The sequence below is a fragment of the Octopus sinensis genome, linkage group LG4, assembly GCF_006345805.1.
Source record: "Octopus sinensis linkage group LG4, ASM634580v1, whole genome shotgun sequence".
Taxonomy (NCBI): Eukaryota; Metazoa; Mollusca; class Cephalopoda; order Octopoda; family Octopodidae; genus Octopus; species Octopus sinensis.
In genome coordinates this window covers 99,271,311-99,286,310 of record NC_043000.1, presented here as the reverse complement: position 1 = coordinate 99,286,310, position 15,000 = coordinate 99,271,311, and the positions used below count along the sequence as shown (strand labels likewise).

The 15,000-nt window shown below is 40.7% G+C and overlaps 1 protein-coding gene across 1 annotated transcript in view; it reads right to left on the bottom strand.

Moving 5' to 3' along the window:
* Positions 1-15,000, bottom strand: part of LOC115210540 — a 51,293-nt gene that overhangs the window by 13,935 nt on the left and 22,358 nt on the right. The window lies entirely within an intron of this gene.

Genomic DNA, 15,000 nt, shown 5'->3' with positions numbered 1-15,000 from the left:
AGTGGTTTACTCTCTTTATCCGAAGCCACTTGATGATTACTTTGTCCGACATAATATATGCTGACTGTTATCAAGTGCGCGGCGTGGTCGTGTGGTAAGAAGTTTGCTTCCGAACCGCATGGTGCCGACTTCAGTCCCACTGCGTGGCACATTGGACAAGTGTCTTCTACTATATCATCGGGCCGACCAAAGCTTTGTGAGTGGATTTGATAGACGGAAACTGAAAGAAGACCGTCGTATATATGTGTATGTGTGGTGTGTGTGTCTTTGTGTCTGTGTTTCTCTTCCACCACCGCCTGACAACCGGTGTTGGTGTGTTTACGTCCCCGGAATACAGCGGTCCGGCAAAGAGACCGATAGAATAAAAAAAAGTACTGGGATCGATTCATTCGACTAAAAATTCAAGGCAGTGCCCCAGTGTGGCCGCAGCCTAGTGACTGAAACAAGTAAAAGAGATAAAAGAGGTTTATAAATCGTCTAATACATTGAAGCTGGATTATACCACTAAAACAATATATGCTTTAATCACAACACCAAGTGAGAGAAAAACTGAATTGAATTTAAACACTATAATGCCAACCTGTAGCTTTATAGCATTAAATTGTTAACATTCGTTCTATAGGTTTTGATGTGCTTGGGAAAATACTGTAATTGCTTAATGATCCGTATCGTAATTTGTGCATTGCTCTTCAGAGCAACCTACATTATTACGTTGTTTCCTTCCCCAAACAATATAAAAGTGTGTGTATGCGTGTGCGTATGTGTATGTGTGTGCATGTGTGTGCGCGCGTGTGTGTGTGTGTGAAGGCGCGTGGCGAAGTGGTTAGAGTATTGCACTCACGATCTCTAGATTATAGGATCGATTCCCCGACCGGGCGGTACGTTGTGTTCTTAAGCAAAACACTTCACTTCACGTTACTCCAGCTCACTCAGTTCTAAATGGGCGACCCTGTGACGAAATAGCTTTCTGATCGGGTAATTGTTGGCCTGCTCGCCCAGTCAGCGGGATGGCGTCATTCGAAAGCTAAAACAATTATGCGTAGCGCATTGTGAACAGCTATATATATATATATGTCAACATCCGATAGTCTGGTCGATACTGCGATATCATCCGACCACACACGTCTACATACATACATACATACATACATATATATATATATATATATAATATATATATATATATATATATATATATTATATATATATATATATATATATATTCTAAACACAAATAACCGTGCGTGACATTCCATTAGATATAAGTTTTTTAAAAAAAACATATAATAAATGCACAAACAAACGGGAAACAGACAAAAAGTTCACCAGATCCTCGTCAGTTATCGGCCAGAGGGTGAAATGCAATTTCGCTCCTTAACGATAATACAGAATCCCCTCTGGTGACGCCAACAGCGAGAGTCGGCGGGAAGATTATATATATATAATCCATGCTTGAAATTATAAAATTATTCAAATATGTTGCCCTTATAATCGTTTCTATAATTAGAATATATAACCAACAACCGTTATTCGCCTGTAGTATACGACTCGGTAGCATATTATCATGTTTTGGCAATTTTTTTTAGTTGCCTATATAGTGGCGAGCAGACTTAGACAAACACTTCGCCCACTTTTGACCCAATAAACCATCGAGGGTGTAACTGTTGTAGGAAGAGAGGGAATGTACTAGCACGTAGCTGGTATTCATTTTCAGCTAGGTAGACTGAAGCAACGAGAATTGAACTACCTAACCCAAGGACACAACACGACACCAAGTTAATGTACTGAACCTGACCGCAAGATCATAAACCCACTGCTTTTGTTACTAGGCCATATACCTTCACATCTAGAATACAAGTTAGTTGCATATTTTTGAAAATCTGCATTTCTAGTGGTAGGTCCATGTCACTAAGGATCCTCGGGATTAAGGCGGAGAGCTGGCAGAAACGTTAGCACGCCAGGCGAAATGCTTTGTGGTATTTCGTCCGCCGCCTCGTTCTGAGTTCAAATTCCGCCGAGGTCGACTTTATCTTTCATCCTTTCGGCGTCGATAAATTAAGTACCAGTGACGCACTGGGGTCGATGTAATCCGTTTGTCGGTACTTGTTTGTCCCCTCTGCGTTTAGCCCCTTGTGGGTAGTAAAGAAATAGGTATTTCGTCTGCCGCTACGTTCTGAGTTCAAATTCCGCCGAGGTCGACTTTGCCTTTCATACTTTCGGGGTCGATTAAATAAGTACCAGTTACGCACTGGGGTCGATATAATCGTCCCCAATTTGTCTGTCCTTGTTCGTCCCCTCTGTGTTTAGCCCCTTGGGGGGTAGTAAAGAAATAGGTATTTCTTCCGGTTCTTTGCGTTCTGAGTTCAAATTCCACCGAGAGCGACTGTGCCTTTCATCCTTTCGGTGTCAATAAAATAAGAACCCGTTGAACCCTGGGGATGATAATCGTCTTACCCCCTTCTCCCCAAATTTCACACCTTGTGCCTATTGTTGAAAGGATTATATATAAATGTTTTTCAACGTAACGGTATTATCTCATTAGTGTTAGAATAAAACCAAATTTCAAATATTACGGGCATTATTACCAAACTTTCTTCTTAGCATCCAGGGCTGTTATGGCGTAAGCTTAATAAGCTGATCATTAAACCAGTCTCTCGAATGAATCTCTATAATGACAATTAAACGGATTTTTGTATTAAACACGTAAACAGATGTAATTAGCATGCATAATGTAGGAAGATTCTAATTGCACTACAATACAGTACTGATTTGAATATTTCCTTTCTTTTTAACTGTTCATTCCTGCTGCCAGTTTGCTCAAAGAAATGTCACATAACACGTACAGACAAAAGCCAAATACCTTTCGTTGATAGCAGCTAATTGGTTATCTATCTATCTATCTATCTATCTATCTATCTATCTATCTATCTATCTATCTATCTATCTATCTTCGTAGATGAACAGGAGCGCGAATTGCTCGAGCCAAGTAAAATGTGTGAGGCCTTTCAGCAGCATTTTGCCCGACTGTTCGGGACGAATGGAGCGCAAGAACGTAGGGTGGACTTCAGTGCCTACCTACATAGCCTACCACGACTCTCGACAAGAAAGGCAGGGTGCTGCGAAGGTGCCATCACGGCGGCGGAAGTGCAGGAGGCGATGGCAGAATGCTCGAGGGACAAATCACCGGGTTTGGATGGTCTACCCTACGCGCTTTACAATTGTATGCCAGACTTGTTTGGAGATCTCTTGGCGGCGGTGTACTGCAACTGGCAGCAAAACGGGAGCATTCCGGTTTTGTGAGCCGAGGAGCCGTAACACTGCTGAAGAAAGATCTAAACAAGGGAAATGTAATAGATAACTTTAGGCCCATCACTCTGCTTAATGCAGACTTGAACATTTTGGCCAAGGTGCTAGCCAAGAGGTTGGCGCTTGTCATCGAGAAACTGGTCGACAGGGCGCAAACATGCGCCGTGCCGGGCCGGACCATCCATGACAACCTCCACCTGATGCGCTACATCATAGACAGGGTAGTTAACGAACCTGGCATGGGTGGGGCGCTGATCAATTTGGATCAATCGAAAGCTTTCGATAGGGTAGACCATCGATACTTGGAGGCGGTCCTCAGAGCGGCAGGCTTCGGTCCCGTCTTCCGCAGCTGGATAGCCGCTTTGTACAGAGGCATCCGTTCGGTAATTCGCGTGAATGGACATCTATCGAGACCCTTCGACATCGTACGTTCGGTCCGTCAGGGATGCCCCCTCTCGTCGCTTCTATACGTATTGACTCTCGAGCCATTATTGCGGAAGCTGGCAACTTTGAGGGGCATCCCGCGAGAACTGGGATGCGGGACGAGCGTGTCTGCATACGCGGACGACGTCACCGTCATAGTGTCTAGCCACGAGCACATCGAGCAGGTCGGCGAGACACTGAAAAACTACGAAGCGGTGACAGGAGCGAAAATCAACCGGGAAAAGTCAGTGGGCTTGCGACTAGGCACCTGGAGAAGCAAGCCCATGCCGTCCACCAGCGCCTCCGTCGTGGGACGCTGGACCGACGGCCCGGTTGAGTTGCTCGGGGTCTGGTTTGGTCCGGACCTCCAAGTGGAGAAGAACTGGAACGAGATAACGAGTAGGGTGGTCACTCTCGCCCGGCAATGGGCCGAGAGAAACTGTCCCTAAAAGGTCGGGCGGAGGTGGTGAACACGTACATCGCGTCCGTCATCTACTACCGCCTGACCGTCGTACCTTGTCCCGACCCTACCATCACCAAACTACAACGCATTCTCTTTCGCTTCTTGTGGAAACGATGCGTCCCGATGGTCAGGCGATCCATTTGCTGTCAACACCCGCTAAAAGGAGGGCTGGGCATGCCGTGGTTGATGATGCGCAGACACGCGCTGAGACTGCGACATCTCTGGCTCTATGTAGACGACGGTGAACAGATGTGGTCGCCGTTTGTGAGGCACGCGTTCCCGCAGCTCGTCTCTATGACCGAACTGCAGTCGTGGATCAAAAAGAGGCCGAGGAAGGGCGAATGGCACCGCGAGTGTCGCGTTGCTCTCAAGCAACTCTGCCGTCCCGGGTCGACCTTGAGTGACTTCAACACAACCAAAGCATTCTATAGGGGATTAGTGGAGGGGAGGTACGACGACGAGCTCGGGGCGAACCTGGACGTCGACGAGGAGTACCTGACCCGCCTTTTCAGGACAACTTTCGGGCCAGAGCCCATGGACAACTTCCAGAGATCCCTGGACTGGCAGTGCTACCGAGAAGCGCTACCCGTTCGGGATAAGCTCTACAGACACGGCTCGAGAAACACGTGGCCGACCTGCCCGAGATGCGGTCAGAGCGACGAAACCGTTCTGCACGCACTCGTGCAGTGTCCAACAATTTCCGACCTGTGGGCTTATGTCGAACAACTGCTGTCACGTGTGGGACTAGTCGGTTTATCAGCTGAGTCTATCGTCAATATTGTCACGCCTCCTTCCTTCAAACGGGAAGGAAGAGCTATTTTCATCATCCTTGTGGCTATGGCGAAAGAATGTATCTGGTGGACGCGTCTGAAAGGATTGGAGACAAACACTTTCCTCTCTGGTCAATCTCTCATCAACTTCTTCAAGTACCACTTGAAAAGGAAAGTGAGAGTAGAGAGGCAAGTTTTGTCTAGCGAATGTTTTAAAAAAAGATGGGTGAATATAGCAAGGATGGCACGTATGAATGACGAAGCCACCTTGAGCATAATCCTATGAACCCAGAAATTGAAAACAGAGGATTACCCACTTGCAAACAAATGTGGTAACATATAACAATATTGACCAAGGTTAAGGTGGTCTTTTTCGTAGGCTTTTCTTCCCACGGATAAACCTTACTTGCTTTCCCCTTTACACCATATATCATAACACTGTGATACACGATCCCTATTGATCGTTCTTTTTTTCCTCTTCCCCTTTTTCCCCTTTTTCTTCTTTTTTCATTTCTCTTCCTTTTGTTCCTTTCCTTTTCTTCTTTTTTTCTTTTTATTCTTTTTATTTTATTCAATTTTTTTTTGTTTTTGTTCTTTTCTTCCCTTTTACGATCCCTCTTGATCGAAAACCTACGCCACCCCCTTTTTTTTTCTTTTGTTTTTTGTTCTCTTCATCCCGCAAAAGAAAAGCTCTACCTTGTAACATGTCCCATCTGTGTGCAGCCCTGTGTGGCCAATAAAGAAACTTATCTATCTATATTATATTTTTATACTCTACACAACCCACAGATCCCTATTGATCGAACCATTTTTTCTTTGTATGTCCCACCCATCCCACCTCGAAAAGAAAAAAACTCTACATTGTATTTCGTCCATTTTTATTCTGTGTTTAGCCCTGTGTGGCCACAATAAAAAGTTATCTATCTATCTATCTATCTATCTATCTATCTATCTATCTATCTATCTATCTATCTATCTATCTACCTATCTACCTATCTATCTATCTATCTATCTATCTATCTATCTATCTATCTATCTATCTATCTATCTATCTATCTATCTATCTATCTATCTATCAACTATCTTCTCTCTCACTCTCTGTATATGTGTGTGTGTGTTTCATTTTTTAGCCTTTATTTGTTTCGGTCTTTGGACCGTAGTCATGATAGGGCATGGTCCTAAAGGGTTTTAGCCGAAGAAATCAAGTATTTATTTTTTAGGCTTGGTACTTATTCTATCAGTCTTTCTTGCCGAACCGTTAAATTACGGGAACGTAAGCAAATAAACACCGGTTGTCAAGCGGTGGCTGGAGACAACGCATCCATAAACACACACACACACACACACACACACACACACACACACACACACACACAACTTATCTGTTGGTATTTCATAAAGGAGGCATAATTTTCAGTGTATGAAAGCTTTTCTTTTTTCTTGTCAATGACTGAGCATCCAGAGAAAATTCGTTGAATTATTCCTTCCCAAACGTCACATATTCTACAGTTATTTAATTACATAATTTTGGTTGTTTCTGGTAGAAAGGTTTTCATTCTATGCTGCAATTACGAATACTTCAGCCTCAATTTTTGAGTCCTTATCTTTACAGCCGGTGTTACGATTTTTTACATCTATTTCTGTCCTATTCGAACTTTTAGACATCGGCTACACAGATACGTCTCTAACCATCACATCAGCATGGCATTCAATTTCTCCATTTTTGTGATTGGCTTTTCTCAGTTTTTTTTGTAGTTTCTCTTTCTCTTCACAACAAACACGCGTGAAAAATTAGTAAACTACTCGTTTCATATCTATATTTATACTCTCTTTACTCTCTCTTTTACTCTTTTCTTTGTTTCAGTCATGTGACTGTGGCCATGCTGGAGCACCGTCTTTGGTCGAGCAAATCGACTCCAAGACTTATTCTTTGTAAGCATAATACTTATTCTATCGGTCTCTTTTTCCGAACCGCTAAGTTACGAGGACGTAAACACACCAGCATCGGTTGTCAAGCGATGCTGGGGGACAAACACAGACACACAAACATATACAAACACATACATAATATATACGACGGGCTTCTTTCAGTTTCCATCTACCAAATCCACTCACAAGACATTGGTTGGCCCGAGGCTATAGTAAAAAACACTTGCCCAAGGTGCCACGCAGTTGGATTGAACCCGGAACGATGTGGTTCGTAAGCATGCTACTTACCACACTGCCACTCCTATGCCTATGTGAGATCAATAATCTTGACTAACCATATACTTCATAATTTCAGTCTCTCTATGTATGCGTCAACAACGCATATAAATTGTCAACAGGGAAGGGGACTTTTTTTTGTTTTTTTTTAAGAGATGCAACAAATAAAAAGACTTGTCAGTGTGTCTCATCGTCTCGGGAACGCCGGAGGTCTCCACTGTCACAGGCTCGACCACTAATCCGTAAGAGAGCGGTCGATACTTTGACATTTCGCCCTTCTCGTCTTGACGAACAGCGTAGCCGAATACAATAGGTTGCCGCTGGAAGTGCCGCAGCATGTCGCATCCTAGATGAAAGCCTTACTACTCAGGAACAGAAAAATTGTCATGCTGTCTGGCCTTTTACTGTCTCCTCTGTCCAGCCTTGCTGACTCGAGCTGGGAAGGGACGTCTGCGGTTTTATGTTCCCATTGAGAGCAGCATGGAATGGAAGGCGGCCAGCACTATAGTGGCATGACAATGGGTGAAGACCGAAAGGATCCTCAGTGGGTCCGCAGCAGCATTTATAAAACTCACAAATCCAAGGGCCAAGCCTCAGAGTAACGCTCATGCGAAGACAATTGCTACGCAGCTGAGTGCCAGTTGAGAGTGATGGGACTGCATTGAATCATGCACTGCTGTTGGACTGGGAAGCTATACGGAAACCTGCCAGACGGTACTGGTCAAGACAGTACATCAGCCCGTCCAAGTTCATGCTGCATTGGATAGCATCCGTCGGTCATTTGAGTTTGCTATGTTTTTTGTCTCCTAGAAGATAGAATGTAAACATTATTGTTTTATGAATTTTTTCACCTATTTGATTTAATTTGCCATTATTTCTACTAGATATTTTTGTAGCTCCACAGTTGATGTTATAAACTAGTTGTCTGGTTGCATAAGGACCTCAACCTTCTCTAATGCGAATATACCAATTGTTCGATGGTATATTCTAAATGTAGTCGTTATTTTACTTATTTTTCTCTCTGAGAATATTACAGTTAATAGAGAATATTACAGTTACATTTTTTTACTGGAAGAACTAGAATATAGATACTTTTATAACACTACCTAAAGTGACCTTCCTTTCTAAAAAGGAAAGACACAGTTTTTTTGTATTTAATTCTTTTTCAATTTTTCCTAAAAGGAAGGACATTTTTTAATACTTAATTATATTTCAATTTTTTCTAAAAGGAAGGACATTTTTTAAAATATTTAATTCTATTTCAAGTCCTAATCTAATGCATCTGTAGTATACTTACCTAACCTATTCTTTTGTTATATCTGTCTAATTTAGTGAGTCCCGGCTATTTGTAAGTTTGTGGTTACGCTAATTCTCTATTTCTTTATTTTGTAAGATATCATTGGTTATAATTTAATTTTTCACCAATTTTTCTAATCCGATTAGTATATCCGTTCACTATTCATTACAGTATTTCTAGCTATTCATCATGCGCAGTGGTCAATATTAGTGAAGTCCATATAAAAAAATATTAGTTTACCCACTCATAACATTTATATCTAAGTCCAGTCTGGGTTAAAATTTATGTTCTTAACATCGGACTGAAAAGATCTGGTGAGAGGGAGTTCACTTGAAATGTTCACCTTCCAATGGAGATAAGGTGAGTTTTATTATCCCCTATTTTGAGTAAATCTACAGAATTGTTTCTCAGTTACTCATAGCATGTCTAATATATTTGCATATGAGAGCGGCGAGCTAGCAGAATCGTTAGTACGCTGGCAAAATGCTTACCAGCATTTCGTCCATCTTTACGTTCTGAGTTCAAATTTTGCCGAGATTGACTTTGCCTTTCATCTTTACAGGGTCGATAAAATAAGTACCAGTTGAGCACTGAGGGTCGATGTAACCGACTTGCCCCTTTCTAGGAACTGCTGGCTTTGTGCCAAAATTTAAAGCCAATATATCTACATATGCTTGGCGCAAATCTCTTCTTGGCTAATGTTTCAAAAACCTGGTTGTCAATCCATGTCAGGAGTAGACGTGCTGTCCTTTCCTTCTAGAATTTTAGCTATGCTTTTGTTGATCAGTAATGGATCTGTTCAGCCATATCAGCCTTTGTCCTACCCCTTCTACTCATGAAGAAGCAAATTGTCTTACCAGATGTTTATTTTCCCTCCGCGATATTATTTCAGTTAACGTCTCTGCCAGCGACTTATATGTCCCTGTTAAATATTTTAACCAGAAGTTTGGCATATTATTATTATCTGGTACCTTCCAGTTGTTTATTTTTTGTGTCGTCTGGATTACTTCTTGCGTTGTTATGGCTCCCGAGAATTGTTCAGACAATGTTTTCGTTGTTCTGAACAATCCTGTCAATGTTGAGTCCTAAGCTGTCCATAATTAGCCTCAGAGTTCTCCTTCTTTTGCGATTGGTGTTGCATTGATTTCTATCTTTTGTTTCTTTTAATCTTACCTACTTTTTGATAAAATCTTTTGCGGTTGGGAACGATCGTGTTTTGTTCAGAAAATCGCTGTTACTTTTTAAACTAGGGTTCACTTGTTTCACGTGCTATTTTTGGAATATATTGTTTCGTTATGTTATATTCTATAATATTCACCGCTTTTTTTTTCTTTTTCAGTTTTGTAGTTTCGTTATTACTGATTTCATTAAAGGCTGAGATTTGGCAACATCATTACAGCGTCGTAAAAATACCTTGTGTTATTTAGTTATGGCTCTACGTATTCTACATTCAAATCTTTTTCATCCTTCCGGCGAAAATAAAGTACCAGCTATAGTCGACTATATTCCTCCATTAAAATTTATGAACTTGTGCTTATGTTACAATTTCTTCTTCTTCTTCTTCTTCTTCTTCTTCTTCTTCTTCTTCTTCTTCTCTTCTTCTTCTTCTTCTTCTTCTTCTTCTTCTTCTCCTCCTCCTCCTCCTCCTCTTCCTTCTTCTTCTTCTTCTTCTTCTTCTTCTTCTTCTTCTTCTTCTTCTTATTATTATTATTATTGTTGTTATTTTTATTTTTATAGCGTGCTTTCACTTCACTACCGAGCGCAGCTCTGTGTGCCTTGGGTATGTGATGTGGTTTGCTATGATGCTCTTATGGTTACTGAATTGAAAATGTTTTGCGTAGGATGTGTGCAGTGCACAGTAGTGCAATTTTCTGTATGTTATATATATTTGTAAGTCCTGTTGTTTTTGTTATGTATTTGTCTGAATATTTTTTTAATCATACCTAATGCACCTATTATGATAGGAATTGTTTCTGTTTTTAGATTCCACTTTCGAGTTACTTCTATTTTCTATTATTATTATTTAAGGCGGTGAGTTGGCTGAATCGTTTACACGCCAGGCAAAGTGCTCAGCCGCATTTCGTCCGTCACTACGGTCTGAGCTCAAATTCTACTGCGGTCGCCTTCGCCTTTCATCGTTTCGAGGTCGATAAAATGAGTACCTATTTTGCACTGGGGTCGATGTGATCGGCTATCTCCCTTCCCCGAATTTCCAGGCTTTAAGCTTGTAGTAGAAATAATATTTATTATTAGTGTTCTTTAGTCACCAATCGTCTTTTGAATTTTTACATACTGCTTCACCGAAATAACTGAAGTAAAATATCGCAAAAACAAAGCTGATTCCATGTTATAAATCTAATTATATTTAATTTTGTTTTACTACTTCTTCGTGATTTTGTGATATGAGTTCTGATGTATGAACCAATGGGTGGGCTTTTTTATTACTGTCAGTTTATATTCTTTGTTGCTTAGCATCGAGTTTTGATCAAACGTGTTCTAGCCATGATAATCATGTTCCTTTTCCGTATAGATAGGACACCTGTGTCTTACCTTTTTAAGAACGGTGGTATGTGGTTTAGAGCATTTGAGTGCAATTTCTAGCTGACAGAACAACCACGTAAAGGCAATTTTGTGGACTTGTTAATTTTGTTGCTATTCATGTTGTCAGCCACAATCGAGCGCACATATGGTCAAAGGCGACATTTCAATTCTGACAACTTCGTTCGTTTTTTGTTTTTTTTCTTCCAGATATTCTTTCTTTGCGTCCTTTTTAAGTCTAGCCAGGTTCATGGGCCCGGTTTCCCGGTTTCTGTGGCGTATGTGTCCCCCTACCAGCTGGACGGGACGCCAGTCCATCGCAGCGTTACTCAAGAAACAGGAAGAAAGAGTGAGAAAGTTGGGGCGAAAGAGTACAATAGGGGTCGCCACCACACCCTGCCGGAGCCTCGTGGAGCTTTAGGTGTTTTCGCTCAATAAACACACGCAACGCCCGATCTGGGAATCGAAACTGCGAGCCTCCGACTGCGAGTCCGCTGCCCTAACCACTGGGTCATTGCGCCTCCACTTTTTCTCCCAGATATAGAACATTATCTAATTTCTTCTCCCTTTATGAAGTTGATTGTGCTTGATTTGAAGATTAAGCTGCTAATACTGGCAAGTCAATCGAATGGATATATTTCCTTTGTTGGATCGTTAGATTCTTCAGTTGAAGTATTAACATTCTACGAACCTGCCTCTCTATTAATCAGGTCTACAGTGCCTTATTCCTAAGCGTAGTGTAACCATTATTCAACACGTCACTTTCTTTCTAAAACTGATGCATGTTATTCGAAGGAGGTGCAGCTGCTTCTATTCAATAGCAGTTCCCAAGTTGGCTCGCAAGCTAGGATGTATATGGATTTATCATCTGTAAAGAACAGTTTTCCCTGCCCGTGTATTTACTGGTCAACATATTTTCAAGTGGGCATAGGGCAGAGAGCTGACAGGGTCATTACACACGCCGTGCAAAATGCTTAACGGCAATTCGTTCGACTTTACGTTCTGAGTTGAAATTCCTCCGAGGTCGACTTTGGCTTTCATTCTTTCGGTGTATATAAAGCATTGGGGTCGATGTAATCGACCATCACGTTTTCCCAAAATTTCAGGCAATGTGCCTATAGTGGAAAAGGGATAAATATTACTAAAAATCTTCTATCAATTTCTAACTATATATATATATATATATATATATATATATATATATATATATATATGTTTTTTGTTTGTTTGGCATCCTTCTGTTCGGGAGGAGACATGGAGTTTGCGCATTTTTTTTTTCTAGGTCTAGTCGGCGGTTATATTTTATTTCCTGTTACATTTCTTGCTGTGGCTTTGTAGTCCTATCCTGGACAAACACCCATTCTGGCAGGTACTGCAAATGTAGCGAAGACTGTTCCTGGCTGATTGTAGTGCCATGGTCTCTTGTTTATGTCTCTTCCTTTCTTTCCATTTCTCCTCTCTCTTTCTGTCACTCCTCTGTATACCCTCTTTTACTGTACGTCGCCATTCTCCACGGTTGCCGGCGACTGCCTCCCAACCGCTAATGTTGATGTTACAGGCCTTCATATCCCTTTTGCAAACATCCTTGTAACGCAAGATCGGTCTACCCACAGACCTAGTACCCCTAGCAAGCTCTCGTAGAGTAGAGTATGTCCTTGGGGATTCTGCCATCTTTCATACGGGCTACATGCCCAAGCCATCTCATGCGTCTTTGTGTGAGGAGTGCAAACAGTGGTATTCCTGCTTGCCTGAGGACATCTTTGTTGGGGATATGATTTGCCATTTGATGTGGAGGATTTTTCGGAGGCAGCGCAGGTGAAAGATGTTTAGGCGACGCTCTTGGCGTGTGTATAGCGTCAGGTCTCGCTTCCATACATAGTAGAGTGCTGAGTACACATGCTGGTAGATCTTCATTTTTGTGGTCTTGGTCAGCTTATTGTTATCCCAGGCCCGTTTGGAGAGTTGGGCCATCGCAGTAGCTGCCTTGCCAATGCGTATATTGAGCTCAGCGTCAGGGATAGGTGTAGGTGACGGTAGAGCCCAGATAGGTAAACTTCTCCACTCTTGTAATCTGTGGTCTCCAATATGTATGTTGGGATTGTCCGATGTAGCCTGGCCCATGATGTTGGTCTTCTTAGGCTGATAGCTAAGCCAAAGTCGTTACATGCTTGCTCAAAACAGTTAATGAGCCTTTGGAGGGCTTCTTCTGTGTGTGTTACCAGAGCGGCATCATCAGCAAATAACATCTCCTTGATCAGGACGTTTCTGATTTTGGTCTTGGCACGCAGGCGCGAGAGATTGAACAGTTTCCCGTCACTTCTACTGTGCAAGAACACTCCATCATCTGATGTCTGAAAGGGCATGTGACAAAAGAGTGAGAAGAAGATGCCAAACAATGTAGGAGCGAGGACACAGCCTTGCTTTACCCCGTTTTTTATTTGGAAGGCGGCTGATGTTGAACCGTTGTGCTGTATGGTGCCTTGCATGTCATCATGGAAAGACTTGATGATCCTCAGCAGCTTTGGTGGACATCCGATTTTTTGGAGCAGGAGGAAGAGGCCTGTTCTACTTACCGAGTAATATATAATATATATATATATATATATAATATATATATATATATATATATATATATATCTATATATATATATATATATATATACTATATAGTTAGAAATTGATAGAAGAGTATATATATATATATATTATATTATAGTTAGAAATTGATAGAAGATTATATATATATAACAATTGCAGCGTGGAAGGTGTTTATAAGCCATTTAAGAAACACACAAAAGCGTTCGATTCACTTCAACATTTAAGTTTAATTGTCAAAATATTTCGTCGCTAAAATCCGCGACCTGTTCATGACAAAGTCTCCGTGCTGCATCTCAGTGAACAGGTCGCGGATTTTAGCGACGAAAATATTTTGACAAATTAAACTTAAATGTTGAAGTGAATCGAAACGGCTTTTGTGTGTTTCTTAATGGCTTATAAACACTTCCACGCTGCAATTGTTTTCGTTTCAGCACACGATCTCAGATCAAATTACTTGCTATGCGAGTACATCTCCGTAATATATATATATAATATATATATATATATATATATATATATATATATTATATATATATATATATTATATCTATATTATATATATATATATATATATATATATAATATAATATATATATACAGTATAGATATATATATAGATATATATATAGATAATTATATATATATATGTATATATGTAGATATTTATATATATATATACGAAGCCCAAATTATACCCATCATGACTACCCATCTGATAGGGGCACACCAGGTATATGAATCACAAACATCAACCATATGTGCACTACATGGTGATTTTATATCAAGACAAACGGCGCATGACCTTGCAGGTGGGACCCAGTTTAACCCGTTATTGCAGGTGCGTCTTTTTTTCTCTCCATTTTCCTCACCGCCTTCTGTTTTTCCCTATTCATTCCTTCCTGTAGAAGAGCGTTGGCTCGAAACGTCAAAAATGTGTAGTACTTTTAATGAGCGTCAAAATAATACACCCTATTTGTTGTTCTCTCACCAAAAAGTCTTGTTTTTCTGTGTTTTTGGTATCATTTGAACCATATAAATTACATTACACCCACACACGCACACATACGCACACACACACACACACACATACATATATATATAAATATACATATATATATATATATGCATATATACGTAGATATATAGATATATGCATACACATACATGTATATATATATATATATATATATATATATGTGTGTGTGTGTGTGTGTGTGTGTGTGTGTATATACACGCATAAACACCTAAATATATAGAAAAAACTGAGAGGAAAAGATAGTGGGAGAAAGAGAGAAAAAGAAAAGAAAAGTTGGTCTAGATCACCACATACACACACACACACATACAAGCACACAAATATGTATTTACATATATACACATACATCTGTGTGGCCTATATC